Source organism: Biomphalaria glabrata, chromosome 10 (genome assembly GCF_947242115.1).
Source record: "Biomphalaria glabrata chromosome 10, xgBioGlab47.1, whole genome shotgun sequence".
Lineage (NCBI taxonomy): Eukaryota > Metazoa > Mollusca > Gastropoda > Planorbidae > Biomphalaria > Biomphalaria glabrata.
In genome coordinates, this window is record NC_074720.1 from 45,189,868 (window position 1) to 45,216,387 (window position 26,520).

General features: G+C 34.3%; 1 pseudogene; it reads left to right on the plus strand.

Annotated features, from left to right (window-relative positions):
- LOC129928684 (dynein axonemal heavy chain 6-like) overlaps positions 1 to 26,520 on the plus strand; it is a 76,106-nt pseudogene that overhangs the window by 26,507 nt on the left and 23,079 nt on the right.

Sequence of the window (26,520 nt, forward strand, 5' to 3'; positions counted from 1 at the left end):
GAATTCATCATATAGCAGTTAGAACTATTGATTTCAAACAAAGGATATAATTATGAATTAAAGGTTTTCTTACTTTTAATTATATAGTATACTATTTACATCTAATGTATAAGAAGCAAACTAGTATTGTTATTAAAGTAATTATAATTGAAGTTTTATTTATATTGCCTACAGTATGGCTGACAAACGTAAACGCGTGTATGTTCCACATCGGGGTCCAACATTCCACATTTTCAACCTGAGTGTTCCACATTCTGGGTCTTGGGGGTAGGCATGTCTGGGTGCCCATTAGAGACTCAGGGGCCTCCAAAAATCATATATCAGGTACCCATTAGAGTTGGGTGCACTCAGGGGCCTCCAAAAAAATCATATATCAGGTACCCATTAAAGTTGGGTGCTCTCAGAGCCTCCAAAAAATCTCAAAATTAAAACTCCAAGTCTTCACTGATTTTCAAACTTGAATCCCTCTCATCAGTTTAAAGCCAAGTGCTTTAACACTTGACTTGGATGGCTGCCTGGGCGTGCGGTTTGCGCGCTGGACTGTCGTTCGGATTTGTCGAGGGTTCAAATCCTGCCCACTCCCATCCCCCGTCGTCCTGCAGGAGGTTTGGACTAGGAAAGTAAACTATCTTCAACTCTGAAGGAACATCCGAAACATGTAAAACAAACAGACCATCATGTCCCATAAATTGTGTAATAGTTTGAGTATTTCATTTACAGGACAATGTATCTAAAATGTGTGTAGAAATTCATATGAGTGTTACAGAAATGTCGGAGAGATTCTTCACTGAGCTAAAGTGTCGTTACTATACCACACCCACCTCCTACCTTGAGCTGATCAACCTGTACATTACCATGGTACAAGAGAAAACAAGGTACACTCGTTTCTTCTAAATAAATATAATTTGAAAGAAGTGATCGTAAATTGCACTTCATATTAAATCCTAGAATAGAAACTACCTTCTATTGTTCTAATATTTCAAAGTCAGTTCTTCATTATAAATATTTTTTTATTAAATAAAGCCAGACTTATTTCACATTTTTGGATGTTATTAATGTAAAAACACAAATTTATCTTGGATTGTACTAAATCTTGCTCTTCCTTTTCGACCATTGCACAAATCTATCCTTTTCAGAGAGACTCTTCTCAGCCCTTTAATCTTTCTCTATTTTTTAATCCTTAAAGTAATGTTCTTTTGCTTGACTTTGACATGAGTATATATTATTGGTTTAGAATAAGTTATTAGATTTGTCAAATGAGGTTAGTTAAAAATAGCTAAGTTGTAGTAGAGCTGATGGCTGTAAACATAGTGAGCTAAATCTGGATATAACTGAAGTTTGATCTTTCTATCTAAGTTATGACTGTCACTAAATGGTTCATCTCCTTGGCTCTAATTAAGTCATTTTTTGTGCTGTTATTCTATAGTGCAGTTGCAGGTCACATTTGCAGCTGGGACTGTGTAGCCATGTAAAATTGTGAATTCCTCACTAATCTTTGGACTCAAAGAAAAAGCCTTACTATTATTATAGTGCAGTTGTATTAAAAAGTGATACTTCAAATGGTATCATTATAAGTGTCCATAGACATCAATTAGTTTTATAGTCATATTTTAAAGCTAGGATTATCTTTAGTCATAATAAGAGTAATATATTTGTCACACAGACATCTTATAATGCAAGCACAAATCAGGATCAACTAAAGAACACTAACATATTAGTTTAGGCTGTAGAAAATGTTAATAGCTTTACTCATGTTGGTTTATTTAATATACTTCTGTTGCATATTTTTCTTGTAGTAATATTAAGACTGCTCGTGAGAGGGTAGCTAATGGACTTTCCAAGCTGTTTTCGACCAATGATTTGGTTGACAATATGAAGAAAGAACTTGTTGCTTTAGAGCCTGAACTTAAACAGAAGTCTGCTGACACTGCTGCATTGATGGAAAGACTTAAAATAGATCAAGAGAAAGCTAATGTTGTAAGTTGACATTTGAAAATAGGACGTTTCTATTTATAACATAATGCATTATTTTTGTGCATTCATCATTTAATTATCTTAACTATTTAGATTTTGAAGTTGGGACAAGTAATGTTGTATGAGTTCAAGTTTCATTGAATGATGGAATTAAATAAATGGTAGTATTGGTAATTATTAAGAAAGTATAGGATGATTGCTGTCAAACTCTTATTTAGCTTTTGAAAAAAAAAAAAATATATATTCAAAGAGAGACAGAAATGAACTTTATATTATCACTATATTTGAAATAGGAATACAAAACTTGACTAAAGAAGTCAGAATGTTCATAAAGTTTACTTTAAAGAAACAATCATGTCAAAATATAATTTGTACTTTAAACTTACTGATTTTTATCTTATCTTATCTTATATAATACAGACATTACTTCAAAAAAGAAGATGATTACGTTTAGTAGTAATATAGTATTGATGTTCCTTTTTAAATGCGATGGATAAGAAAATAAAATTGTACATAGGTTATCGTTTACTAATTGTACTTTTTAATGATACATTTTAAGATTTGATGAACAAAGGGCTGTTTTGGCAATTAGTATTTTTTAAAAAAAGGACAAGCTATGGCTGAATAGTACCAATGTTTGATTTGTAGGAAATAAGAAGAAAACAAATCTCTGCTTTTTTCTATATTATATTGAAATTCAAGGGCTATTAAAATTACTGTTCTTGTTTCAAATACCTGAAAAGTCAGCACCTCTAGACCATGAAAACATCACCTTCACTTATCCCTTAGCCTGTTCAACTGTTGGGACACTACACATGATCTGTAGACCATTTTCCTTTGTCTTTTGCCTTAAGTAGAATCTCTTTCAATGACTGGCTTGTCCACTTTGATGTTGTCTTCCATTCACTTTCTTTGCCTCTTCTTCTTTTTCCTGGTACCGTTCCCTGAACAATTGCAGTGTAATAAAATTCACTGATAATAACAATTATAAATTGAGTGATTATTAAAGTTAAAATTTGATGTAGAAACCAGCTATCATTTAAGAACAAAAGACCTCTATCAGTATTTCAATGCACTAATGAGATTCTAGGCTGCTTTTGATCTATTTGACTATGTTCTGGTTAGGCTCAGAAATGGCTGCTGTGGATTGTTTCAAACCTCTAATCAACATGAAATATTTAATATGTATGGATAACATTTTCTTTCAATTTATCAATCAGGTTCAGAAACAGGTGGCTATCGATGAAGCCAAAGCGAAAACAACTGCTGAAGAAACTCAGGCTATAGCAGATGATGCTCAGCGAGACTTGAACGAGGCGCTACCTGCGCTGGAAGTTGCAGAGAAAGTAAAACATTTTTATAAATTACAGACACTCTTTCTAAACAGAAGAGAGTTATAGATTAAGCATATCCATTTGTTAATCTGGTCATGTAAGTTAATAACAGACTTAAACTCACCTAAGTCTTGATTGTCCTGGCCGATTTAGGCAACATGTTCCTTGCTCCAATAGCAATAGGGAAGAAACATTTGTACCAATCGTCCTACCAGATGGAAAAAGAAATGTTCCTTTATCTTTGTGTCTTTTGGAGTATTTCATTAGGTTGTGCTTTTGTATTTATAAGTTATGGTTGAGTGTTTTATGTGTTATTATTACTTTACTTTTTAATCTTCTGTCTTTCACAAAGTGTCATTACATGACAAGGTAGTTGTTCCTTCTCTGTCATTGAAAAATGATCTCATTTTCATTTAACTCAAAGACTGCTAGGGAAGATTATCTTCATTTGAAAAACTGGCATGAAAAGGTTGGGTATCTTAAAGTTGCCCACTTTGATAAAAAAAATTTGTGTAAGAATGTTCTTTACTGATGACCATAATGTCCTTGTCTTCAATCTCATACACGGCTTCATGCCATGAGGTGTAATAATAAATAGCATTTCACATTCATGAATGTCAATTTCATTTTCTTTGTGGGATCTCTTGAGAGTTGCCTATATATCACTTGGGAGCACTTTCCAGCTCACAGCTCCACATAAAATGTCATTTGGGGAGGTAATTTTCAGGCAAAAGAACTACATGTTCAGCCCATCATAGTTCTGACCTTTTTGCTGTGGCAAAAGATCTTAAAATCTCATATGTAGTCAAACATTTTTAACTGGTTAAGTTTTTAGACATCAGAGATGGTAAGAGTTCAGCTTTTTGATGTGACTGGAACATAAGGTCCAGGAATCTGAAGCATAGAAGGACTACAGTATTGTCAATTTTTAATTTTTGTACAAGTGCTTAGTCTTCTTGACCATACTTGTTTTTAAAGTCTGAGGCACTGTGGCATGCAACATGGAAGTCTACCTCAGCATATAGGCTGGCATTTAGTTACCAGATAGACAAACATTTTTACGCTTACTAGTTTCTGGCCATCTTTAAAAATGTCTTGTTTCTTGGCAATTTTATTGGGAGGAGGTTGGTACAGATTTTTTGTCTTTGCTGCATTGATATTGAAGCCAAAGTTTTTGCCTTAGTGAAGAGGGTCAAGCTCTTTTGAAGACCCACTATATTTGAGGGAAGTAAAGTGCAGCCATATGTGAATAGCAGATCTCTGATTTAATCATATTTGACTTTTGCCTTTGCTATAAGTCTCTGAGATTTGTCTTGTTTTATGCTGGTTTTTTTTTCAAATTTTAAACACATAAAATAAATTTTAAATTTCATATTAACCACTTCATTAAAATTTTAAACACCTAATGTTAAGTTAAATTTAAACTTTAAAAAACTATATATATGTGAACTAATGAAACTCTCAGAAAAGATCTACACATAACCACTATGCATATGAAGTATTGATAACTTATCACTCTAGAAGAGTTGATTGCTGGAAAGCACTGAAGAGTTTAATGCTGGGGGAAACAATAAATTAATTTTATTAAACTCATGAGCTCTACCACATTTTCTCATCTTCTTCATCTACTCAGCTTAGCTGTAGGCTCTCTGCAGTGGCATGCTGTTCTTCCTAGTTGTTCCACACTGCCTTACAGAGTGTTAGTTATTCTAGGTTGTTCAGTTCAATTAAATTGTGACATTCTATAAGAAAATAATTGACAGTCTTGTAAGAAGATGACAACATCCTACGCGTCATGCATTTAGTCATGAGTATTAACCTATGACCTAAATTCTGCTAAGTCACTGATTTTCCTGGCTAGATCAGGCAACCCATTCCAAGCTCTAATAGCACTGGGGAAGAAAGAGCATTTGTACAAATTTGTCATAGCATATGGAACGAGGAATATGCCTTTGTGTCTTTCTGAGTATTTTATTAGGTTTTGTTTTTGTATTTGAAGATTCTGGTTCAATGTTTTATGTATAATTGATTCCTTACTTTTGAATCTTCTATCCTGAAGGCTTTCTAAATTTAGTGATTTTACTAAAGGTGTTACTCTAGTCAAATGTGAATATTTGTTTGTTATAAATCTCACTGCTCTATTTTGTGTTTGTTCCAGTTTCTTAATGTTTTCTTGAGTTGAGGGGCCCCAAACAGAGGATGCATATTCTATTATGAGCCTAACAAACATTTTAATTATGCTTAATGAATGCTTTGTTTGATTTTTTGATAGTTTAATCAATAATCGGGATTCCATGGCAGGTTTTCATTTATTATAACACCTAAGTATTTTGCGTTTTTAGTCTGTGTTACTGGTTAACCATGAATAAGATAAGTGGAATTTATTTGTTTTAGTTTTTATAATAAGAATGACAATGATCTGTTATGACTCTGCGCTTTCAGGCTTTGTTAGCACTAGACAAAAATGACATTGCTGAGATACGAGTATTTACCAAACCTCCAGAACTTGTTCAGACAGTTCTAGAAGCTGTTGCCATACTCTTAGGCAACAAGTAAGTGGAATAAATAAACGAAACATTAAGGTTTTATACTTGGTGAACGTCTAATGACCGTGACCTTCAGTAATTCATTGCACTAAAATGTTGATTGCATATGCAATAATGTCTTTCAGGACAGACTGGGCGAGTTGTAAAGCCATGCTGGCAGACACGAACTTCTTGAAAAAAAATTTATGAATATGACAAAGAAAATGTCCCAGCTGCCAAGCTGGCTAAAGTCAGGAAATATACATCCATGCCAAGTTTTGTACCTGACGTTGTAGCCAAAGTTTCAAAGGTAACTTATTTTATTGTCAGAGGAATCATTAAATTATTTCTAAAAACTCATTAGACTGAGTCCCAAAAAGCCTGTGGAGTCTGGGAGCACAAGAGGCAGGCGCCCTGACTGCACTCCCCGTGGTGGAGGCTGTCCAGGCCTGAGCAAGCTATTATAGCACAGTGCAGGACAGGCCACTGTCCTGTTGGCTCATATTTCTCGCGGCTATGGCCAAATTTTGATTCACTGTGCCCCCGCTGCGGGGAAGAAGAGGAAACCCTGCCTCATATTCTGTTTGACTGCCCCAGATTTGCTGATCTCCGTCTCGACAGGTCTGGGAAACCCAAAATTCTCTACCTGTATGGCGACATTTATGCACTACACTAGACAGCAGGGTTTCTGTCCAGGGCTTTTGCAAGAGAAGATTTGAGCCTCTCAAGCCCTCACTCTAATGGAGTTTGATGATTATGATTAGACTGAATAATGAAAAGGTAAAAAGCTGGCAACACATGCATTCCAAGGACCAAAAAAAATGGAGGATCTAGATTTCACAAGATGATATCTGCCTCCAAAAACTACAACATGCTCATTTAAAATGAAACAAGATCATTATAGAAGTGGAGAAAACTGATTTAAAAAATCATAGAAGCACAACTACAACTTCAAGGAGAAAACCTAGTAGAAAGAGATGATACTGTCTATATTGAAAGCATCATAAGCAAAGAGGGATGATTAACATAGATGTTTAAAATTAGATCAACTAGGCTAGTCATGTGTTTAATATTCTACAGAAGATCTGGTGTTAAAAAAAAACACAACAAAATGTGAATGTGAAATCATTTCTTTTATTTGGATCAGAGACTTGAAGAGTAACACAGTCTAACATTCACCCACAAATGTTGTAATAATAAAATGATCTGTCTGATAAGTTAAGCCCACAGTATGTCAAAACAACTCCACTTTTCATTGAATGTTGTTTTGTTTGTTTTTTTTCTTCTTTTTTATTTGCCAACCAGCAATCTTCTAAGCTGAAAAACAATTTCTGTATTTGGTGGGAAAAAAAAATGTCTATAGATGCATTATTGTTTTTTTTATCTAGTAGACATTATATTTTGTAATTACATTGTTTATGGAAAAGTTTCATAGTGAATGTAAATCTTAAATCATTAACTACTTATCTGAAAATATTTGTGATATAATGTTTTGAAGATTCTTATGACCACCGAGTAATGATGGAATGTTGTTTGATAAATCTATTCTTCGTCTAGGCTTGTAAAACTTTAGTCCTATGGGTTCGAGCAATTGATGTTTACTCTGCTGTAGCTAAACAAGTTGAGCCAAAGAAACAAGCGTAAGTAATTGGAAGTCAAAGGATTAAATAATTAGCTGACAAAGCATTAAATAATTAGCAGTCAAAGCATTAAATAATTAGCAGTCAAAGCGTTGCTATTTTTTAAATCATTCTAGGTATAAGTAAAAAAATATTCAATTATATTTGTTTTCTTAGACTTATTTTAATATAACTTTAGTGGTCATTACTTAGTAAACTTTGTACTAAATCATAATGATGTCACTTTGAACATGGGATATATATAGTTTTATTACAGAAGTATATGTATAGTTGGTATATTATTATTACAAGATGTATTATCTCTTCCTTGTCAGACTGGCTGAGGCTCAAGATGTTCTCAATGAGGTTTTAAGTGTCCTCAAAGCTAAACAAGACCAACTGGCTGAAGTGGAGAAACAAATTAAAAATCTTCAGGCTGTCTTTGACAAGAGTATGGCTGAAAAAAAAAGTTTGGAAAGAAACATGGCTGTGACTGCCGCCAGATTGAAACGCTCTTCCAAACTGACAACAGCCTTAGCTGATGAACAAGTAGGTTATTTTAAAATCTATGAGAACTATTATAACATTAAAATATGATTCTTAGTCAGACTTGGCCTACTGGGCGTAGTTTTTATAATATCAAAGATAAATTGAAATGATCAAACAAAAATATCACCTTGAGGAATAAATTAACGATTTGAAAATATGTGCATTCATTCACTAAAACCATATTTCCATACTGGAGATGAGACATGCATGGCACACAGTCTTAGAAAGAACTGTGAGACTACTTTTGTCACTTTTTTGGTGTGATTTTTTTTTCATATTTCTACTTTAAAAAAATATACATTTCAATAGCTCAACTATCTTTGAAACAATATCTCAATCTAATGATTTCATGTTTAAATAAGGATTGGACATTACTAGAAACTCATTTAGTTCTCATCTTTATCATTGAAATATTTATTCTCTGCTCCTTGAAATATTTATTCTCTGCTCCTTGAAATATTTATTCTCTGCTCCTTGAAATATTTATTCTCTGCTCCTTGAAATATTTATTCTCTGCTCCTTGAAATATTTATTCTCTGTTCTGCAAGGTTGTTAAAAGTGGTAATGGATATAAGCACTCCACTACCTAAAAAATACTTTCAATGGCTTTCAGATAGCCTCTGACAAACAGCCTCTACCCGTTAGATGTTAGATATGGGAGAATTGTTATCATTAACTGGGGAAAATGTGTAACCAGTGCCTAAACCAGTAAGCTTCAGGCTTAAGGGGCTCATTAGCCTTGGTTGGCTACCCACCTAGGAGAAGGAAAACTGAATTCAAACCTCTGCTGCCTTGCGGCTATACCCAAATATGTGAAAGGCTTTGGGAGTCTATCTTGAGGAAAAAATAAGGAGCAGACAACCTTAAGGCAGTTTGCAGAGCCTGCGCCACCGCATTTCGCATTCTGTATCAGCACTTGCTGTTCCTTTGGATTCATCAGCTGTGCTGAGAAATTGGAAAATAGCTGTTTGGGTTACATTGTTCCAACCATAACTAATGCCCAGGCATTCATCTCATTTCTCATTTCCATAGTAATTTTGCAACTGAAGGAGGCCATTGTATTTATTCCCTTTCTACATCATGTTTCTTATAGGTTCGCTGGGAGGAAAGTGTTGCCAACTTTGATGTACAGTTGAAAAATGTAGTAGGAGATGTTTGTATAGCAGCAGCTTGTGTAGCTTACTATGGAGCCTTTACTTCTACTTACAGGCAAAAACTTGTAGAAGGTAAGTCTAAACATCAAAAACAATGTACTTTTAAAATGTTTAGATACAGACACCCTTGAAAACTAGTACCATTAAGAGAGCAAACTGGTCGTGTGGTATGCCTTTAGAACTGTCATCAGTTTGAACCCTTCCCACTGCTGTCTGCTTTGGTTCTCAAGAAGTTTAGATTGGTACATGATAATCTTAATTTCTGAATGAATGTCCAAAACTTAAAAAACGAAACCTTTATTAATGCAATGTCTGCTTATACCATATTAACTGATTGTTTTTTGACTAGCTTAAGTCTTGTGTTGGATACATAAATACATTTTTTAGACCTTTGTAGCAGCTTTTGATTCATTTCAGTTGTAAGTTTTCCTAATCGCCCATTAATCTTGATACATGACAACTAATCATCCTCAATAAGAAAATATGAATAGTACAAAATGAATTAGGTTTTGAAAATGGTGAAGGCTGTTTCTAAAAAATGTTTATAAAATGTTTTACATGTTACGGATGTTCCTTCAAAGATAAGGATAATCTACTTTCTAGTCCAAACCTCCTGCTTTCTGCTTTTGAATTGATCATTTGAGACTGTATACCTTCCTGGCCAAACATCAAATTATACAAACTTCTTGTTCTCATAACTCTTGAAAATATTACTAGGTCTAGCTTGATTTTTCATTATTTAGTTATGCTTTACTCTCAGATATATGATTGAGTAGTTAGAAACAAAATATTTTACTTCAATTATTATTAACTTAGGAGGTGCGGTGGCTGAGCGGTAAAGCGCTTGACTTCCAAACCGGTGTCCGGGGTTTGAATCCTAGTGAAGACTGGGATATTTAATTTCAGGATCCTTGGGCGCCTCTGAGTCCACCCAGCTCTAATGGGTACCTGACATTAGTTGGGGAAAAGTAAAGGCGGTTGGTCGTTGAGCTGGCTACATGACACCCTCGTTAACCATAGGCCACAGAATCAGATGACCTTTACATAATCTGCCCTATAGACCACAAGGTCTGAAAGGGGAACTTTACTATTATTAACTTAACTGTATCTTGTATTTCTCACATTTAATTATTTGTTAAAAACTTTTAGAAATATTTATATTAATATATATATATGAATGATATATATTTATATTAAGAAAGAACATTTTTAAGAAAGTAGCATAACATAACCTAAATATTACCGCAACGACCAATTGACATGACTGAAATACTGTGATGTATCTAGCATGAATACTTAGATTCATTATAAGACATTTGAATGTATTTAATAATTTGGATACAAAAACTTTTCTACAGGTTGGACTAAACGATTGATTTAGCTTCAAATACCTGCAACAGAAAATATGACGCTTGTGTCAGTCTTGGCAGATATATATGAAATTCGACAATGGAATGCTGATGGTCTGCCAAGAGATGCTGTGTCAATTGAAAACGCTGTTCTTGTAACTAAAGGTCGCAGGTGGCCTTTGATGATTGACCCACAAGAACAGGTAAAGTTTCTAAGTAAACAAATAATGTTTCTAGTATGTACTTGTATTGATTAAAGCTGAGTTTTATTGTTGACACTTCTTTCAGGCCAACAGATGGATCAGAAATAGAGAGGCTCTAAATAAGCTTAAAATTATTAAATTATCCAATTCCAACTTTCTGAGAACACTGGAAGCGTGCATAAGAGCAGGTTTACCTGTTTTGATGGAGGATGTTGGTGAAGCTTTGGATCCAGCACTAGAACCTGTCTTGTTAAAACAAACCTTTATACACGTAACATTTTTCTATTACAACTAAACATTTAAACACTTTACTGTATACCAAAATTTTCTCTGTGTGTGTAAAAGCTGTGTTTGTAAAAGCAAAAAGATTTAATGATGGAGTCATGTCTCCTGACTTGTTACAACTTTACGTAATCTACCCTTGGACTCCAATATGTTTTGAGGGTTTGGTCAGTGCAACATTCAATTCATTTCTCCATCTATAACTAAAGTGCTTTACATTACAAGTAACATATCAATCTTTAAACTCCTTTAGGTAATTGAACCTTTTATGTAACCTTATTGACTTTTTCAGTTATATATTCATAAGTAAGGTCACTTTTATCAAATTTGACACTATGAAAATGCTTCATTTCTAAGGACTTAACATGTTTCTTTATAAGAGTAGATCCAAAAATTTTGACTTTTTTGGGGTGCCTAATTAGGTATATGTGAAGTAAAGCTATTGCTTGTTTTAATCCCAGAATTCTCAAAGAGATGCACAGGACTGTGTTAATGTGTTCAGATGCAAATGTATTGTTGAACAGAGAGGAAAAAAATGTTACTGTAATCTTTTAGAACACCTGTCTTGGTTGCTGAAGTTATCAAAATATATTTTGTACACAAATAAATAGTATAGTGTTGTAGGTAACTGTGAATGAAAAAATGCGAGGCTAAAATGATAATACATAAAAGGTTAAGGATGATTTTATGGAATGCCTCCCCCCTCCCCATTTGCCAATGCTTTCAATGAATTTCATAGTGTTGTATCTGGTCTCCTTAGTGGTTTTCTTGGAATGTTCCTGGTTTTAATTGAATAGAGTATATGTAGTCATAACGTATGTCCAATTAGAAAATTATTTTCTGGTCAGAGCCTACTTGTTATAATATAGCAGAGAACAGATCATCTTACCTTATCTTGTCTGCCTACCATATTCCTTTGTAGATTGAAATCTTGATAATGATATTTTAAACATTCTCGAACATCATTCTCATTATAACTATGTTATGGGCTGATTTATGATAATTTTTCTTTCCTTTTCTAAGGGAATGAACTAAGTTTTATGTTTAGGCTCACAATAGATTTATAGGAAATATAAGAAAATATAAGATGGAGTTCATTTGCCCCTGAGTCCACCCAACTCTAATGGGTACCTGACTTTAGTTGTGGAATGTAAAGGCGGTTGGTCGTTGTTCTGGCCACATAACACCCTGCTTGTTAACTGTTGGCCATAGAAACAGATGACCTTAACATCATCTGCCCCATAGATAGCTAGGTCTGAAAGGGGAACTTTACTTTTACTTAGCTCGTGTCTCATGTTTACAGGAAGTATTCAATGAACAGCGTTTTGGATGTAATCTTTAAAATTAAAACAAAAGTTAGTTTATCTTGTAATATTTCTAAAAGTAATGAAGTCTATTCACATGTAAAATATTTCACATGTTCCTTCAGATTTGATGGTAATTTCATCCTAACCAAACCTCTCGCTGAACTGTAGGTTATGAATCTGGTACTATTGAGACCATCGAACAACAGTCCAGTCAGCATATCACACTACCTGGCTGCCGTCAATGAAACGATAAGGAAAAATCTTAGCATGAATAATATTATAATAAATGAAATGACCATAAATAGAATCATGATGAATCAACTAGTAATTAATAAGATTATTATAAATAAAATCAGCATAAGTGAAATTATAATTGAATTTGTCATGAATGAGCTTAAAAGGGATTGGAAGGATAGAACTTGCAGTTAAAAACTAAATTTTCAAAGTGATACCCAATGTGTAGAGTTTTAGGCCAACATTCTGATTAAATAAAAATTACTTTTTAATCTTTTTTTTTCGTTGTCTTTTTTCAGGGTGGGCGTGTGTTGATTCGCTTGGGGGATAGCGATATAGACTATGATCGAAACTTCCGTTTCTATATGACCACCAAACTGTCTAATCCACATTACTTGCCAGAAGTCTGCATCAAAGTAACAGTTATCAATTTCACAGTCACCAAGAAAGGCCTTGAAGATCAACTTCTTAGGTTGAAAATTTCTTTTTCATCTGTTTTTTTTTTAGTTACATGCATTTTATTTTAGCTCTGGCTTAATATCCAAAGCATTCTTTCTAGACTAAATTAACCAGTTGAATTGTTAAAAAGATTTTTAAAAAAATAAGAATAGTTAAACTAAATACATTACAATTTTTATTACCAAAATAAAACCTACATTTATGTAAATGTTGTTTTATTGTTTTGATTATGAAAATAGAAATAGAAATTTTTTTTTGGAATACAATCTGTTTTTAAATAGACTAATTTTCAACTAGGAACAGTAAAAATTTCAACTAGTTACATTTAAAAGGTCAGACATGAAAAGGTTGTTGTTTTTTTTTCTTTTGGTTGTAGTGATGTTGTCAGTTTAGAGAGACCAGACTTGGAAGAACAAAGAAATGAACTCATCATGAGAATCAATGCTGATAAGAACCAGCTGAAATCTATTGAAGATAAAATTCTTAAGTTACTTTTTGAATCGGAAGGAAATATATTGGACAATGAAGAGCTTATCAATACATTGAATGATTCTAAGGCAAGTATCACATAGGCCTTGAAATGTGAGAGTTTCACATGTGTGAGTTTCACTTGTTTCCATTGGTAATGTGGGTGTTTATGACCATTAAAGCATCAATCAAATGTCCCAAGCACATCTTGAGGATCTCTCATTCCTTATATCTCTCGGCAGAAGTAACACAGCACTAAAATAATTTTTTTTTATAATTCCAGTAGCAGAGTTTAATATATAATAATGATCATATAATTATAATGTGATTTAGAAAACAAAGATGTAGAAGACTAGAAATCAAACAGAAAAAATACCATTATGTTTTATTAGACTTGGTTCAAGAAAAAACAATGTTCATAAAGTTAAACAAAATTCTAAGATTAAAATGGGTCTAACAATGTTACCAGAAAATTATATCATGAGGGTGTCTACCAATAAATTTTACTGCTATTGGGAAAAAATTGGTTTTAGTTACCAATTTAAAGTAAAAACATCAAGTAACAGTGTAGATACTCTTGTTGAAATAAGTTCAGATGTAAAATGTATAGCAGACATGTATTAACTAGTTTTTAATTCTGATCAACTTAAAGAAAAATATTGAATGGTTTCTTGACAGGTCACCTCAGCAGTTATCAAAGACTGACATTGAATTGTTTCTTGACAGGTCACCTCAGCAGTTATCAAAGTCTTACATTGAATTGTTTCTTGACAGGTCACCTCAACAGTTATCAAACAAAGACTTGCTGAATCCGAGACAACAGAAGAAAAGATCAGTGAGGCCCGGGAGAAATATCGCTGTGTTGCTGAGAGGGGTTCGGTTATGTACTTTGTGGTGTCTGACATGGGGGAAGTAGATCCCATGTATCAATTCTCTCTCAAGTATTTTAAACAGGTAAAGGAATGGATAAGCCAATAAAATCATCACATTAGTATGTGTAATTTACATTCCTAAACCAATAAGTATTGATCTTAGTACCCAAAGTTGGTCTCTTTCAAATTGTAGTGGGCCCATGCATAAATGTAAAATTTTTAACTTTACCCATATTTACTTCATATACATTTTGCAAGTATTTAAAAAGGATATTGTTATAAATGAACTTATTGATATGGGTAAGGTTAGATGTGCATATGACACGCTCTCACAGGTGACAGAAGCCATCTACTGCTAGCATTAAACCAGGATGAGGGATGGCCCTTCAGGAACACTCTACTTGAAAATAGGTTGTGATGTGGTCATGTGATTTGTCTAAAAAAGGTCTGGGGACATTCTGTCATTTCCTAGAAGGCCTTCATTGGCCCTTTATAAAGAGAAGAGGTGGCAGAGTCAAGATAGTCTGGTAGAGTCCAGTATGAGTTCAGGACAAAACAGATAGTCTAGTATGATTCAATTAAGTAGAGCAGTACCTTTTTGTAAGGTTCTCTACAGTGAAGTGCTTGTGCAGTCTTTCTAACTTCCAACTGTACAGTATTTGACATAGTTTATTAGAGTTGATAAAGTACCTGGCAATCTGAGTTTATTAGAGTTGATAAAGTACCCGGCAATCTGAGTCCAGTGTTTCCAGGCAGCCAGATAGATAATTTACTCATGTATTAGCACATGTGTTTTTTTCTCATATTCTTTGACAATCAGTATATGTCTTATCCAAAATATCCATTATTTACAGTTAAAGTTTGAAATACAGTGTCATTATTAACTAATTTAGAAAATTCATTTTAAAATGTTTAGCTTCTTTGTGTATTGTGTTGCTGATGGGCAGAACCACTTTAAACATTACCCATGTAAACCCATTATAATAATAATCTTTATTATCCATGAATGCTTTGCTAGATGGTATATTAGATGACAATGACGGTATATAAGATGATAATGACGCCAACCTGCAACAAATTTTAGCACTGCAGCTATGGTTCTTGACAAGGCTAGATGGGATTCTTCTGTAAAATCCATTGTTTCTTTGTGATTAAAAGAATGAATTACAAGGTGTCAACATTTTTGTCATCTGTGCCTCTGTAATAAATTGGTAGGGTTTGAAAACAGGACTAGGCAGTAGTCAAAAGGACCGAGGAGCCATCTGTATGAGTATGGTGTAGAAATTAGTTTGGTGTATTTTTTAGAAAATCTGAAACAAATTTGAAAAATGAAATGATGCTAGAATAGAGTAGTTTTCTCCCCTACACCCACATTACTAATAAAAATTTAAAAAAAAAAAAAATCTCCCTCCCCATCATCTGATTGTCTGAAAGGAAAATTGGTCCAGTCCAAAGTTAGGCAATCATGTCTGAGTTTAATTTGAATTTTAGCCTTTATTTTTCCAATGTTTCAAATGCTTAGGATTTAGTCAGAAACATCTTAACCCTTTTATTATTTTAAAATTTTATTCAGCTATTTAACAATACAATCTCAACCAGTGAGAAGTCCGATGACTTTCAAACACGACTGGACATTTGCTTAGAAGAGACTACAGTATGTATTTACAAGAATGTTTCTAGGTAATTCTTGTATTGTTACCTGCATTGTGTCTCATGGTTTCAGTAATATTGACATTACTGGAATAGGTGTAATGCAAATAAGCACTCCACTGCCTATAAAAATGCTTCCAATGGCATGCGTCTCAAATAGCCTCTGACAACTAGTCCAACTAAGATATTGGATCCGGCTTGAACTGTTATCTGTAAAGAAGAGCACTGGTGCTTTAACAAGTAATCTTCAGGCAGGAAGGGGCTCCTTAGCTTGCTGGCTACCCACCTAGGAGAAGGAAAACTCTAATTCAAATCTCTACTCATTGCAGCTATATCCAAACATGGGGAAAGTTTTCAGGAGTCAACCCTGAAGAAAAATCAAGAGCCAGTGACCCTTGGGCAGCTTACAGTGCTACACCCTGGCAGAGTCTGGGATGCCGATAAAATTTACTCCTTAACTTTATTGGCATTAACCTTCATTTGGATAGATCAGCTGGTTGCAAGGGGAGGGGGGGTGAGGACTGCTGCGTGTGTGACATGGTTCCAATCATAGCCTATGTATTCATCTCAATTACATGAGACAGTAGTTGTTTCATGACTGAAGGAGGCCATAAAATAATCAAATGTATCTCATAGTGTCTCTAGTATATGGTTTTGTGGGTCATGCTTTATTTTGTAGTATGCTTGGTCCCCTTTCACATCCTTCAGATGCAGATGATGCAAAGGTCATCTGTTTCTATTACTGATGGTTAACAAGGGTGTTATGAAGCTAGCCTTTTCTTAGCTAATGTCAAGTACCCATTATTTATATTGTAAATCTTAAAGAATTCATTAACTAAATTAACTTTGATCTTACTTATTGATTAATGTGACATGTGAAATGAGATATTCCTCTAGTGGTTGCTTTGATTTTCTTTCAGAGGTCTCTTTGAAAAACACAAGCTTGTATTTTCATTTTTGCTTTGCTCAGAGATTATGAAAACTGAAGGGGAAATAACTCCCTTGGAGTGGAATTTTTTTCTCCGTGGACCTATTGGAGGTATAGAGAAGGTACTAGACATTTTGATTATTATTTATCTTCTTCTCTTATTTCAACTTCATTTATATTAGGAAATGCCTTCACAGAAATGAAATGACTTTCTAGAGATCCTATAGATATATAAATATGTTATCATTTTATTATATACATTAGGAATAAAAAGTTTTAAATAATAGTACACTTGTATGGAATAGTGATTTTCTGTGACCGTGGCTGTGTATCAATGATTAGCCTCTTTATGCAGAAGAGAAGTTACAAAGGGAAGATTGTAAATTTCAAGAGATGTAAAATGCTGAATGCCACAGAATTTTCTGTACATCTTAAAGATTGTAGCTTATTCAAATCAATTAAATTTGAGAGTTTAAATTTATATAACCATTGAGAATCAACACACTTTGTCACCACTGACAACTTGACATATTTATGGATTATTTAGAATCTTATTGAAAGAGGAAGGTTAAACAATTATAGAACTCACAACTTCTATCAAAATAAAAACTTTTTTTCTTTTATTGTAATTAAAAGCCATTACATTTTCTACAGCAAAATGTCCCCAAACCAGAAAACACAACGTGGCTTCCATTAAATGTTTGGAAAATGGCCTGCGAGATGAGTGACACATTTGAAGACTTCCGTTACATCCATTATGATTTGGATAAAACACCTGTATGGATAAGACTGGATGAAGGCCCTGAGGTAATGATAATGATAACAAAATGCATTACCCATATAAAAAAATATTAAAACAATCAGTCTCAATCAAACTGAAGACTACATATCTTAATAATTAGGACATATCTTCAAAAAAGATCATTTCATTCTTTGAAATCTGTCTCTTTAATCTATTTGTACATAATAATGAGAGACTTAACTCTGCAAAGGCATTGTTTTTCTGGCTGATTTAGGCAACCCATTTCAGGCGTAGGAAATAAATAGCACTTTTTAGAATTTGTCCTAGCATTTGGAATGAGAAATATGCCTTAATCACTTGTCTTATATTAAATTGTTTTATTGTGGTTTTAAATTATACAAAATATTTTACAGTTTGTGGCATAGTAACCATGGCACAAATGGGTTCGTGAGCCCAGGCTCATTACCAATCTCTTAAAAAAAAATGTGTTTTAATGTTTTGAATTATTACATTATTTTATTTCCCATTAATTCTGTGATTATAATTTTTAAATATTCTGCAGTATATTGCCATTTGATAAAGAAACTGATGGGGCCTCCATACAGGATGACTAAATTTAGTTTTGTCATTCTAGATTCATTGTTTTAATCCTGTGCCCAAGAGTCTCTTGCTACCCCTTCTGTTTACTCTGTAATGCTAGCCAAACACATTTTCTGTAATAGTATATAGCCTGGTGAGCCAATACACATAAAGCGATGAACAATCAAAATAAACCCTATATTTCTTATGGCCCTAAAGAATTCACATTAGTCTGAACACATTTGGATGAACCTATAATAAAAATCTGTCGTTGAAATCATTAATGTATACCGTGTACAGCTCTCTGTATTTTTAGCTCCAGTGTTACTGAATTAGACTCAGATGGCGAGTCCAGTCACATTTATTGGGTTGGTCAGTTCTTGGCTTCATATCAGGATTTCCTGACTACAAAATCACTCACGAAGCTCTATTGCTATCTTAAAAAGCTGAACACATGGACCAAATGAAGATCTTAAGATAAAGAGCAGATAGCTGCCGTCTTTGCACCAAAAATGCAACAGCTTTTGTTGAACCTTATGATGATAATATTCTTGAGGTCAAATTGCATTTTATTGATGAAGCCAGTTACCTGATGAAAAAACAACCACAAAAGTGCAAACATAAAAAAAAAAAAAAAAAAAGCAGAAGATGCAGATTAAGGAGACGCCCACAAAAATTAAGACTTAAGAGACAACCAGCAAACTTGCAGACAAAAGAAACAAGCATGAAGATTAAGACAAGAAACAATTAGCAGAAAATGCAGACATAAGAAAAACACCTTGAAGATACAGACATAAGGAACAACAGGCAGAAGATACAGACATAAGAAAAACACCTTCAAGATACAGACATAAGGAACAACAGGCAGAAGATGCAGACATAAACCTTTAAATTCAAGGGTGTAAATTTGAGCCTCCAACGAGGAACAATTAAGTGACTTGGCATCTTTCACACAAAAATTGTAATGCTTGTGACAATAACAAAACAATAGTGCCTTGTGACAAAAATAAAGTTTTTTATTTCACTTTCTCTAGTGGGTATTCCCATTTTACATAATGATTTATCAATCTAAGCAATGGACATAAAGTTTATACAATAACTGTTGTAAATAAAGATAATGAACAAGATAAAGATTATTTTGGTGTATGATTAGTTTAGTTCTTTCCTTGTAAATCCTAGGCACAATTTGAACCGGAGGGGGTATGGGGTGAATGTTATGAAAATGATTTAATGTATCAGTTGTCGTTGTTATGTTAACATGTGCTTGTAACTCTCCATAAGAATGTGTTCAGCAAATATTAGAGATGTGTGTTGTGTAGTCATTCAGTGTATTTCGACTCTATTGTACTATTATGTTCCTAACAGGAGGCAAGAGAAAAAAAGTGTTTTTCTTTACAATAATTGTTACAGAATTTTAAAAAGGCTCATTTTATTAACAAGGATGTATTTTATATTCAGCTTGACTTGGGCCTTTAGGTCTAGGTTTTACATTGTTATGAATGCAAGAAGCTTGTGAAAGTTTTTGCGTTTTAAAATTGTATAGATTATAACTGAGAAAGCATGATTTTTTTTATATCAAAAACTTAAGTTCGAGCAAATCCTCCTCCGGAGCGCTATCTCTACGCTGTCTTGGATCCCCCTGAATATAACGATGGTGATCTGCCTCTTCCAGATAGAGTTAATGGAAATTGGAATGATCGCCTGACAGCTTTTCAAAAATTAATGTTTGTTAAAGTTTTCCGTGAGGAAAGGGTGAGTTTTCAATTAAAAGTTTTGTTGTGTGCCCAAATGAAAGAGCATCACACTCACGTCTTACAAACCAGTACATAGACCTACTATTCTAACTGTGAAACTGGCAAATGGGATCAAAGGATCTTGCGCCATAGCCTTAAGTTTTCTTACCATGGTCATAGTTTAAATATTAGATCTATGTTCTGCGGCACAGGTTCTCTGTAAAATCACATCACATCTTAGATCCCTGGGTTAGGGCAGTTAAATGGATAATCTAGATCTATGGCCTGCTAACCAAACTCCTTCCCAGTTAAAGGCTCATTCTGGCTTTTTACAATATGATGAATTAAAAACAATGCTTACACTCACAATGTTCAAATGTTTAAAAGGAGTTGATATTCTCTGTAACATGAATTAACAATGTTGAGGTAGAAAGACTAATTGAATAGATCTAGATCTAGATTAATCTAAATTGATTAATCTAATAGATATCTTGGGGCATTATTGAGATTGTTGATCCATTGAAAATGATAGAAAAAAGTAGCAGTTAGGATCAAAATAATCTTCTAACTATAAAGCACTGTGTGTAAATTTTTTTCAACGAAGATATTTTTCTTGGGTTTTATGTGAATAAAAATTAATTATATCCTTTTTGGATTTATTGTTAACTTTTATATTATGTCAATTCTGTTTTTATCCTAGACAACATTTGCAGTGACAGAGTTTGTTTCTGAATGTTTAGGGAAACAATTTGTTGAAAGTCCTCCTGTCACATTGCCAGAACTCTATGAAAGTATGTCTAATACTACTCCACTTGTCTTCGTTCTTTCTCCAGGATCAGATCTAATGATATCATTTTTACGTTTTGCTAAAGATATGGGAGTTCATGAAAAGTAAACACAGACATTTTTTCAATAAATATATTCATTAAATTATTTTTCTACCATAAATGTCTTCTTTAAATTAAGCTAAATTCTATGGGAATTTAAATATGATTGTTATGGAAAAGAGAAACATAAATCTTACATGGAGAAACTGCTGCCATTTTTGTGACATCTTTTTTGTCTGGTGTCAGTCTGCTGCCCTTTCATATCAGTTAGTTACTTCTTGAAAATTAAGTTTTAAACGAAACAACATAGGGAACTAGATTTCTTTGCAACACTAGCTTTTAATACAAGTAGATCTACATCATCTCATTCACAAAGTCAAGGCTCTAACTCTAGTTAGACTGAGAGTTTCTTATTACAGTGTTCCCCCTGCTTCCTCATTTTCCAAGAGTTTCTGTAATCTCCTCAAATTTACCCATATGACTGAAACAGCTCAGCTTTGTCTTTTCACATTATAGACTTGAGAAGTTCCTCCTTTTTTTGTCATCCAGAGTGTTGACTTGTAAGAGTAAAAACCCAGCATTTTTCTGTAGCATTTATTTGAATTTTTTCTTTCTGTGTTCAGTATCCAACTTACACAACCATGTGGGGGTTCAGAGACCACTAGGGAAGAATGCAGTTTTAATTTTGTTGGAAGCTGTTACTTTTCCAGATTCTCTAGATTGCTTATGACAGCAACTGCCAAGCTTAAAAGGGTTTTTATTTCTTATTGATTTGAAGTCCATCTCTTCCAATGTTTGACCATAGGTATTTAAATGAGTCAACTTCTTCTAATGTTAGTTCGTTCGACTGTACCCCAACATCCTCAACATCTCATTATATCTCCAGCACAAACTTGTATTTTGAATTTATCAGCACTGATTTCCATGCAGACTGCTCTAGTATACAGTTTTGAAGTAATATCTTGTACCTGGTCTGAAATTTCCCCAATGAGGTCTATATCCTCTTCAAACCCGAGATGGACAAAGGCTGCCCATATAGTCAAGTAGGAGTAAATCCTTCTTGAGTTTCCATCATAATATGCTTCAGAAATATGTTAATAAGAGCTGGAGAGATAGTGCATCCTTACCTCACTCCAATGGATGTCCTAAAACTTTCTCCAACTTTGTTGTTCAGAAGTATTGAGCTGTTTACATTAGGGTATAGGGCTTTGATATTATTGATAATGTTTTTATCCAAGCTGAACTCCCCCATCACTTACCACATACCATGATGCCAAAACCAGTCAAACGTTTTTTTTTTAAATCTGTGAAGTCGTGTACCAGTTTATTTAGCTGTTAAAGACATTTTCTCCTTTAACAGTCTAATGTTAAATATATGTTCAAGAATGCTTCTACCTTTGCAAAGGACCTCCTCAACTTTTGAGTCTGTTGAAATTATTTTCAGCATTATTTTGCTTGGATAACTATTAGACTTTATCGTTCTATAGTTTGTTAGTTTTTTTATTGTCTCAAGTTTTCTTTCTGGAGCAGTGGAATAAAAAAAAATTTGGTTTTATTCTTGTGGCAATATTTTTTTTAATCCCATATTTTCTGGCAGATAGTCCTAAAAATTTTGTTATATTTGAGCCATTGTATTTTAAAAGTTCTGATTGTATGTTATCCCTCTGATGATACAATATAAATACCATCAGAAGGATAGAAGTGTTACTTATTTGAAACCTATCAATTTTTTATTTGTTTTATCTTTATACAGTTTAATTCTATATTTGATAAATTCTTCTTTGTATAACTTTTAATTTGGAGCAAGCTGGCTAAGGGAAATTTCTGTGGCATTTTACGTCAGGAGAGACGATTTTTTCCCTTTGCAACATCTTGTGTGACTAAAGAGGCCAATCCTTGATACACAGCTGTGATCGCAGGTTGGGCATATGTGATCACCAGGCGCCATTGCATTATCACCCTTCTTTCTGCTTCTGTAGTGTATGGCATCTGCAATCTGTGACCCTTCCTTTATGCTCTCTCTTCTTGTAGATCTATCAAGTGCTACTTTTTCCCAGCTGCTAGTGTCGATTTTGAAGAGCTTCATGTTGCGTTTGCATACATCCATATAACGTAAAAGTGGGCGACCAGCGGCTCTCCTGCCTTCTATTAGATCACCATACAGAATATCTTGTGGAAGTCAATCTACTGGCATTCTACGAACGTGGCCAAGCCAGCCAAGGCATCTGCTGCTGATAACAGAGCGCATGTCCTGGCATCCTGCTCTTTGTAGCACTTCCTTATTGGTTATCCTATCTTGCCACCTTATTTTAAAGATCCGCCTTAGGCATCGGAGGTGGAAGACATTCAGCTTTTTTTCTGCCATGAGTAAGATGACCAAGTTTCACTTCCGTATAGCATAGTGCTCAACCACACAGGTCCAGTAGACTAGGGCTTTAGTATTGTTAGTCAGCAATATGTTGTCCCACACTCTTTTCTACAACCGTGACATGGTGGCCATTGCTTTGGCTATCCTGTTGTTAATGTCTTTATCCAGTAGAGTATTGTTGGATATGATGGAGCTGAGATAGCAAAAGTGATCCACAATTTCTAGTGGTTGGCCATTAATGTTTACTTGAGGTGCAGTATTTGTGTTCTGGACTAGTATCTTAGTCTTACTTTGACTAATGTTTAAGCCTAACTTCTGGCTAGCAGCAGATAGTTTGTCAACTAGGAATTGAAGCTGAATATCAGAATCAGCCACAATAGCTGCATCATCAACATACAGGAGTTCCCTGATAAGTAGCTTCCTAACCTTGGTTTTTGCCCGCAGCCTTGATACATTAAATAGCTTTCCAGAGGATCTTGTATGGAGAAACATACCTTCGTTGATGTCGTTGTACGCATGATGCGGTAGACAGGAGAAGAATATGCCAAACAGAGTAGGTGCAAGCACACATTCCTGCTTGACACCACTGCTTACCTCAAAAGGTGTCGACTGGGCTCCATTGAATTGACAGTTCATTTCGTTTCCTCATGAAAGCACTCAATGAACTTAGTAGTTTGGGAGGGCAACCTATTATCCTTAGGAGTTTGAAAAGGCCACTTCTGCTGACCATATCAAAGGCTTTAGTAAGATCAACGAAAACGATGTAAAGGGGTCTGTCTCTCTCTGAATTTCTCCTGAGGGAAATTTAATTATTATGTTATTATTAGAGCTAACGAAAGACATGACATTTCCTAAATTTTATTTATGGATGATTAGTTATTGCTTAATTACATTGTGGTTGTTTTTATTAAATCCTCATCACATTTAGAAAGTAATTTGTAGGTTTGATTCCTTATTTTAACTATTCACTTATAGTGTGAAATCAATTTCACTTGGCCAAGGTCAAGGTCCAGTGGCGGATAAAATGATCAAGAATGCAACCAAATTTGGTGAATGGGTTTTTGTACAGGTAAGGAACAGAAGCTAGCATTTTTTTTTTCTTAGACCTTTCCAATCGTCATTTTCAAAAAGTATATAGGTAACTGTTATATTATAATCTCTCCTAGCCATTGACTAAACAGAAACCAATGTTTGTTATTTTTGTATAAACATAGATTTTTTTTCCCCAGATTTATAAATATATTAATTAAAAATTTGATTGTATTAATTTTAAAAGACTTAACATTTTTTGTTTTAAAAAGTTATTTAAACCAAAACATTTAGTTTAAATTTAACTGAAAAATTCTTTTTAGAATTGCCATTTAGCCGCTTCATGGATGAATGCCATGGAAGACATTATAAAAAATATCCAGGAGACCAGTTCACTTTTACACAGTAACTTTAGACTCTTATCTGTCTTCAATGCCTGCCAAACATTTCCCTGTCAGTGTTCTTTAGAATAGTGTCAAAGTCACTAATGAGCCACCTAAGGGCATTAGAGCCAATCTAAGAAGGGCATTCATAGATATGTCAACTTCATTTTTTGAAGACCACCGTAAGACTTTTTTGTTTTTGTTAGAAAATTGTTTAATAATTAACAATAAATTCCAACACTTTGATAGTATTGATAGATGATAATGTAGTCCTCTGTGTTAATAGTAATAATGTTATTTACACTATGTATTGTGTATGGATTATTATAGTGTTGGTTTAATCCTGTGCACTCCCAGGGGAGCATAGGGCCGCAGCCACACCTCTCCACTGAACTCGGTTCTGAGCAGCTTTCTTAATCTGCTGCCATGTCATTCCAGTACCCTCAGCTTCACTGATGACTGACCTCTTCCAGGTTTGCTTGGGTCTGCCCACTTTCCTCTTTCCTTGTGGGTTCCAGTCAAGTGCCTGCCTTGCAACATTGGTAGCTGGTTTTCACAGGGTGTGTCCTATCCAGCTCCATTTTCGTTTTGTGATGTCTTGGGCTATGGGCTTTTGTCTAGTTCTCGCCCACAAATCGATAGTAGTTATCTTTTCTGGCCACATAATTCCTAATATGCGGCGTAGGCATCTGTTAACAAAGGTCTGGAGCTTTTCCATATTTGTTATATTTGTTAATATAGTGTAGGTTGATTGATTTTTTAATTTAAAAATGACAAAAAAAGACATTTTAAAGATTAGTAATAATAATGACTGACTTAACTTGTGTTATTGTTTCTATATAAATTTAAAAAAATTTTTATAACAGCTCTGGGAATGGACTGGAGGAAGATCATTTTTGGCATTTGTTTTTTTCATGCTGTTATTCTTGAGAGGAAGAAATTTGGACCATTAGGCTGGAATATTACAGTAAGAGTCATGTTAAGACTGTAGAACTGGGATATTACAGTTAGAGTGTAGAACCATAATATTACAGTAAGAGTAATGTTAAGAACTGGAATATTATCTATTAGTGTAAGGACCCATTCAATTTTTTTTGTTTTTTAGATACTATTAAAGCTATTACATAACAGACATAAAACTCAAGTGTTAAAATGACCCATTAATCTAAAAAAAAAGTTTTGAACAGATAGGTCTTAATGTTCTTCTTGAATGTAGTAGTGAAGCAAGCTGTTTGTCTGAGATCAATGGGGAGTGAGTTCGAAACCTTTAGACAAGCACTGAAAAGGCCCACAAACTGTAACTTTTTAGTGAGAAACATGTCACATTGAGTCCATGGACTGCAGGGCTCTCTCTCTAACATATGGAGTGATCAGTTCACTAAAGTAAAAGGACATTCTTAGTTTTGTAGTCAATTCTTGCATTCAATGGAGTGTACACAAGAGAGCAGTAGCAGAATCACTTCTTGTTTTTCATAGGACCATTCATGCAGCATTGTTCTGAATTTGCTCTAGCTCAGCGGTTCTCAACCTTTTAAGGTCGGCGACCCCTTTTAGAATCCCCCACTCTAACGCGACCCCCCCTAACACACACAGACACAGCAATAGAAGAATAGAAAAAAACAATCTTTATTTTCGATGGTCTTAGGCGACCCCTGGTAAATTGTCAATCGACCCCCAAGGGAGGTCGCAACCCACAGGTTGAGAACCCCTGCTCTAGCTGAATGATGTTGTTGTCCTGTATACCTACCTGCTAGCACGGGATTGCAGTAGTCAAGGCAGGAGAGTATGAATATCACAGCTAACTTTTTTTTGTTGACTCTGTTGTCAAAGATGGTCAGATCTGGTCTAATCTGCACAGCTGCAGATAGAGATCTTTGCAGAGCTAACTTATGTGTGGGTCAGAAGAAAAGAGTTGAGGCAAAGAAAACTCATATTAGCTTAATTTAAAGAAC